Below are 7,447 nucleotides of genomic sequence, written 5' to 3' on the forward strand. Positions count from 1 at the left end.
ATTTGACCTAAACTCTAATCAGGTTAACTTTAGGTCTAGGAGTTTAATTTTTTTTAATAAATTATATATATATATATATATATATGAATATTTAATTATTGTCTTTTTTTTTACCATCGATTTTTTAGTTTTATCAATTGAATTACTTAGTTATTTAAGTGTTTCAATCAAATCACGTATCGTGTCGTTAATATTTAATGGAAGAATTAATGTGATAGTTAAAAAAATATATTTACACATTTGATTTTTATTATTTACGCATTTAATCTATTTAATCTTAAATTTAATTAAGTTCAATAAATTTAATTCTCCAATTAGATACTTACATGTGTCACCACCTAATTAGAATTTTTTATTTTTAATATAATTAATTTAATAATTTTTCAATCAAATTAAAAGTTGTCACGTGTCACCTTTAGAGAGAAAAATAAATAAATTTTAAGAGAAATACAGCCTAACGGGATCGTACTAAGGTTCTTAATTCCGACAGGATTAAGGGAGGTCATTCGTAGTTGGATAATGGAAGTAGGAACTCAATAGATTCTGTGCGTTTACTCTAGGCATAGAGACTAAACCTTGCACTTGGGTTTTATCAACCACACTAAACCAAAAGCCGATAGACATATAGAGACTTCAAGAGAAAGTATTCCTAGAGCTAGCTTTCAAAAGAGAGTTCGTTTTTAGATATTTAATACTTTACACTACAATAATTCTTGCACTAATGCAATAGCTAATCAAATCATATATTTTTATTTCTATGGGTTCGACATCTTACATTTTGGGTCATTTCATTACATTAGTTGACGTGTGTACTTGCACAAATTACAATAATATTATTACGATTTATTTTTAAAGGAATTTGAAAGATTTTAGATTAAGTTTATAAAGTTTAAGATATTTTTTGGTGAAACATATATTAAATTTGCGTTTAGGATGCCAATATAGGATCGAATTATAGAATCTAATGATTATTAGTGTGTACAATAGCCGGTGTCGAAAATCAATAATGACCGACAACGATGATGAACGGAAGCCGACGACATGAACTTTGATTGGATTTAAGGGTTACATTGTTATTTTATCTAAAGTTTGTGGGTTAAATTAATATCTAAAATTTAGGATTAAATTAACACACTATCTAAAATTCATGGATCAAATTCAAATTTAGTCATTTTAATAGCATGATATATCATCAAACTAACAAGAGTTAGCAATTTAATGATTAAAATATAATGAATTGATAAAATATATAATCAAAATATAATATTTTTAAAATCGATAATAAAAATAAAATTAATTGAAAACAAAAATAAAATAAAAATTCACATGTATTGTTCAAGAAAAGATCTACTTGTCTCCATTAGGCAAAGTTTTTAAACATTTGAACTGACAAAAGAAAAAAAACAAACATTGCTAATCGTCGATTATTATTATGCAATATAAATGAAAATGTGGTTACGGTAAAGAGATTTTCTTTTGACTAACAACAGTATAATGATTTGATTAAATCATATTCGATTTTTAATTATGAGAGGAGCATTATCTTCATCATGGTAAGTTTATAATCTTTTATTTAATCATCATTGATTTATTAATTAATTTTTTAGAACGAATTTTATAAAATTTATTTGGCGGTCATTTTTTCCCTGTAATATACTCAATTTATCATTTTTCGCCTCTATCGTATTTTCGCATCAATTTATCATTTTCTTATCAATCTTTTAGAGGTTATGGGGTTATGATTTAGGGTTATCAATTTAGGATTTTATATTAGGAGTAGGATATAGAATGGTGCAATTAAACAACTTTAAAGGCTAAATTGATGCGAAAATATAATAGAGACGAAAATGATAAATTTAGTCTACTACAGGGGCAAAAGTGACCTGTCGGAACGGTCCTTAAGCTCAGAAAGAGTCTCAACTTATTTTGTGAAAAAATTGATTTTTTGTAAAAGAAATGTTTTAGAGTCGCCATCGATCTTTCGGGTTAGGTAGGTTGAATACCTAAAAATTCTCCTTTTAAAAGAGGTTTAAAAACGTCATTTTAAAAGATAAGATCAGTCTATGTGTAATCAAGAATTCATTTTTTTTATTTTAAAAAAGGGTTCGGGGGTCGATTGCGTGTGGGAAAGGATAAACACCCCTAAAACGTCCAAAAATTGGTACCTCATCGATTATAAATGTTGAAAACATTTTGATATTTTGATATAACAAATTAAGATAAATGAATTTTAAGATTTTCCAATAAGGTTTTCTAATTATATTCGATATAATTATTCGAATATCAAAATATTACTCCAAATCTTTTAAAAGTCATTTTTTAATCCTTACTCAAGTGTAAAATTAAGTTTTAGTCTTAAAATAATATCAAAACAATTTTACAAAATATTTCGAACCATTTCAAAGCCAAAAATTCCAGATTGCTCAGAGGGTATCGATTCCCCCCAAGGGGGTACCGATTCCCCCCTGAATGGTTTGGCTCCGAGAATTCCAGTATGCTCGGAGGGAACTGATTCCCCCTGTTTAACGGTCGAAATATTTGAATTTTACACTTAGGGAACCGATTCCCCATGAGGGGAACCGATTCCCCATGAGGGGTACTGATTCCCCCCACGCTCCAAGCTGTTGTATTAATAGTTTTCACACTTATACTACTCCATTGACTCCACTAATCATCCCCAACGTTCAGAATCAATTGAGGGAGTATTTAAACAAGTTTTGAAGCCTTTGATCAACAAGAAATCATAGAGAAACAAGAGAGAAAGCATCAAACACCAAGTTTGTGCAAATCAAACCAATTTTCCTTTCAATATTCATTTTGCTTTCAAGAACACCATTTGTGCTCATTTGTGATTATTTTTTAGTGTTCTTTTCTTGTTCTAGAATTGTGAAAACATCTTACCTTGTGAGGTTTTCCTTGTAAGTTTGCAAATTTGTGTATTTCTCTTTGAAAAAGAGTGTGCTCAAGAATTTGGGGTATAATTCTTGAGGGAGTTGTAAGGTTACTCTTTGTCCTCAAAAGAAAGAACAAATTAGTGAATTTGTTGGAAAATCCTTAGTGTGGATAGCTAAGGTAGTGGACGTAGACTTTGGTTGAGAAAGTCGAACCACTCTAAATCGTTGTGCAATTACTTTCAATTTTCTGCAAAAGCTTCCACCAAACTTTTAATTGCCAATTCACCCCCTCTTGGCCGATTTCGTCAATCAATTAACTCAACAATTAGCATCAGAGCCTCACTCATTTGAAGGTTTAATCGCCTCTTGAGTCAATCCGGGAAGAGTTAAATCGATAAAGATGGCGTCTACTTCCTGTTCATTCTCCATGGAAGAATCCAGACCTATTGATGTGCCTCCACACTTCAATAGAACAAATTATTGTCATTGGAAGAGGTGTATGATGATATTCATCAAAGCATTTGATATGGAAGCTTGGATGATAATCAAGAAATGATATTACTCTCCTACTAAGAAGGCAAAGAAGTGGAGTGTTCAAGAACGGAATGAAGCTCAACAAAACTTAAAGGCTATGCACATGTGTTGTGCAATTGATCCTAATGTATATAAAGGAGTTTCTTCTTGTTCAAGTGCCAAGGAAATGTGGGATAAGCTTGAGATCTATAGAGACAAGGAAGAAGAAGAACCAATAAAAGTAATGTTTCTATTAGCTCTCACAGAGCCAAAGGTATCTTCTAACTCAAATATATCAAATTCAAAATCTTTTAATGAGTTACAAGATGCTTATAATAAATTATTTTCGGAGTTTGAGACCATGAACTCCAAATATAATAAATTAATTTCTAAATTTATTGCTAAAAATGATCTTCTTTTGAAAGCTAAAACAGACTTGGAAAATCAAAATGAAATGTTGAGAAAGGAGTTAGAGCTTTCAAAAATAAAATCTGAAAACTTTGAAAAAGAAATTTTCAAATTAAACAAACTTCTTCTAGAAATGAAAATTGATTTTGAAAATCAAAATGAAATATTAAAGAAGGATTTAGAACTCTCAAAAATGAAATTTGAAAGTATTAAAAAAGAAAATTTCAATTTGAAAGATAAGCTTGAATGTTTAACAAGAGAAAAAGAGATCATTCTAAATAATTCATCTAGTTCAATAATGACAATATGTTCACATTGTCATTATCATGGTCATAAGGAACATACTTGTCCTTTAAAGAAAGGAAAACGATTTAAAATTAGACAAGTATGGGTTCCAAAAGGAACAAGAGGCATTGAAACTAATGTTCAAGGATCCAAAGCAATTTGGATACCAAAATCTACTTAAATGTATCTTGTAGGTGTGTGAGAGCAATGGTGATAAATATGATGATATTCAAGATGCTCTAGCCACACATAAAAAGGGAATGGGTAACCTCTAAACTTAATGTTTTTATTGTTTGGTTGCTTATTTAGTTTATGCATGCATGAGGTTTTAAAATATTGAATTATGTTTTATCTCATGTATGTTAAAAAAAATATTGTATGATGAACATGGTAATTTTTTGTAATGTTTTATAAACTCTAGTTCATCATATTATTTTTTGGTCAAAATTGTTTTTAAAATGTAATTGATATCTCTTTAACAATTGATATCGATTTTTCAAGAACTTTGGTTTTGCAAAATTTTGACCTGAAATTTTTCTTAATATTTATGCATAGATTTTTGTTTAAATATTATAAAGTTTTAATGCATAACATTTTCAAAAACTGTATGCATGTACTTTTAATCTCTATAATAAACATTGCATAATGTTTTATATGTGAATGGGTTAAAAGCATAATCTTTTGAAAAATAAATTTGATAAAAGATACAATGTTTTATTTTAAATGATTGCAAAATTGATTGACATTGCATCTATTTTCGATTATGCTTGTTGGTCATAAAATAGGGATATATACATAATGCATTTAGATTTTATTGATATGACTATTTTGTGCCTAGTTGCTAGGGATGAGCATGATAATTTGTTATGGCATAGGAGACTAGGACATGCTAGTATGAGTGTTTTGCAATGGTTAGTTCAAGGAGAATTGGTTCGAGGGTTGCCTAAGCTTAAATTTGATAATGATAAAATCTGTGATGCTTGTGCTAAAGGAAAACAAAAGCGAGTTTCTTTTAAATCCATTAATGACGTATCAACTAGTAGAGTATTACAATTGATCCATATAGATCTTTTTGGGCCAACTAGGACTACTAGCTTGGGAGGAAAACACTATGTATTTGTCTTGGTAGATGATTATTCTAGATATACTTGGGTTCTATTCTTAAGTACTAAAGATGAAGCATTAGAAAAATTCATCACGTTTTCAAAAGTAATCCAAAACGATAAAGGTTACTCTATAACTAGTGTTAGGAGTGATCATGGCACTGAATTTGAAAATCTTGGATTTATTGAGTTTTGTAATTCTAATGGTATTAGTCACAATTTTTCAGCACCTAGAACCCCTCAACAAAATTAAGTTGTTGAGAGGAAAAAACGAACTTTAGAAGAAATGGCTAGAACCATGCTTTGTGAAAATAATTTGCCAAAATATTTTTGGGCGGAAGCCACAAATACCGCTTGTTATGTTGTAAATCGAGTAATGATTAGGCCAATTTTAAAGAAAACTCCATATGAAATTTTCAAAAATAAAAAGCCTAACGTTAGCTATTTTCATCCTTTTGGATGTAAATGTTTTGTTTTGAACAACAGTAAAGAAAACCTTGGCAAATTTGATGCTAAAAGTGATGAAGGAATTTTTCTGGGTTATTCCTTAAATTCTAAAGCTTATCGAGTATTTAATAAAATAACTTTAGTTGTAGAAGAGTCTATACATGTTGTTTTCGATGATAATCCCCTTCCGAGGAAGGATTCTTGTGTTAATGATGATGTAAGTATTATAAATACAAATGACGTTAAACATGACGTTGGAGAATCATCATCAAAAGAAGAAACGAAAGATGAGGAAACTCATGATCCCCTCGAGAATCCAACCATTGAAGACAGGGAAGTATCTTATCCAAGAGAGTACAACTATGTCAAGGATGGTGAGATTATAGGTGATCCATCCCAAGGGTAACAACTCGATCTTCTCTTAAAAATATTTGTAATTATGTTGCATTTATTTCATGCATAGAGCCGAAGAGTATTAAAGAAGCATTAAAAGATGAAAATTGGATTATGGCTATGCAAGAAGAATTAAATCAATTTGAGAGAAGTAAAGTATGGACATTAGTTGAAAGGCCTAGTAATAAATCTACTGTAGGTACTAGATGGGTATTTAGGAATAAGCTTGATGAGAGTGGTAATATAGTGAGAAACAAGGCTAGACTTGTTGCTCAAGGGTATACTCAAGAAGAAGGCATAGACTATGATGAAACATATGCTCCCATAGCTAGGATGGAAGCAATTAGAATATTATTAGCATTTGCATGTTTTCATGAATTCAAATTATATCAAATGGATGTTAAAAGTGCATTTTTAAATGGTTTTATAAAGGAAGAAGTGTATGTGGAACAACCTCTAGGTTTTGAAGATTCAAAATTTCCGGATCATGTTCTTAAATTGGCAAAAGCGCTTTATGGTTTAAAACAAGCTCCTAGAGCTTGGTATGAAAGATTGTCAAACTTTTTAATTGAAAAATATTTTTCAAAAGGGAAGGTTGATACTACATTGTTTTTAAAGCATAAAGGTAAAGATTTATTAGTAGTTCAAATTTATGTTGATGATATAATATTTGGTTCTACTAATGATGTTCTTTGCCAAGAATTTTCTAAGCTAATGCAAAGTGAGTTTGAGATGAGCATGATGGGGGAGCTCTCATTTTTCTTGGGACTCTAAATCAAGCAAAGAAAAGATGGCATCTTCATCAATCAAGCTAAGTACGTCAAAGATATGCTCAAAAAGTTTGGACTGAAAAATGGCAAACCTCACGACACTCCAATGAGCTCTTCAACAAAGCTTGACTTAGATGAAGGAGGTAAATGGGTAGATGTTAAATTATATAGGTCAATGATTGACTCTTTGCTTTATCTAACTGCAAGTAGATCGGACATTATGTTTAGTGTTTGCTTATGTGCTAGATTTCAATCATGTCCTAAGGAATCACATTTACTAGCTGTTAAGAGAATCTTTAGATACCTTAAGGACACTCCTAGTTATGACTTTGGTATCCTAGAGACTCTAGCTTTAGCTTGCATGCATTTTCTGTTGCGGATTATGGAGGATACAAATTAGATAGGAAAAGCACCTCTGGTACTTTCCAATTCCTTGGAAATATGCTGATTTCTTGGTTTTCAAAGAAACAAAATTGTGTTGCATTATCTACCACTGAAGCCGAATACATTTCAGCTGGTAGTTGTTGTGCACAAGTTTTATGGATGAAACAACAACTTTTTGATTATGGAATTGAAGTTGGTACCATTCCTATCAAGTGTGACAATACTAGTGCTATTTGTCTCACTAAAAATC

The sequence above is a fragment of the Hibiscus syriacus genome, unplaced genomic scaffold (genome assembly GCF_006381635.1).
Source record: "Hibiscus syriacus cultivar Baekdansim isolate YM2019G1 unplaced genomic scaffold, ASM638163v2 tig00117034_pilon, whole genome shotgun sequence".
Classification (NCBI taxonomy): Eukaryota; Viridiplantae; Streptophyta; class Magnoliopsida; order Malvales; family Malvaceae; genus Hibiscus; species Hibiscus syriacus.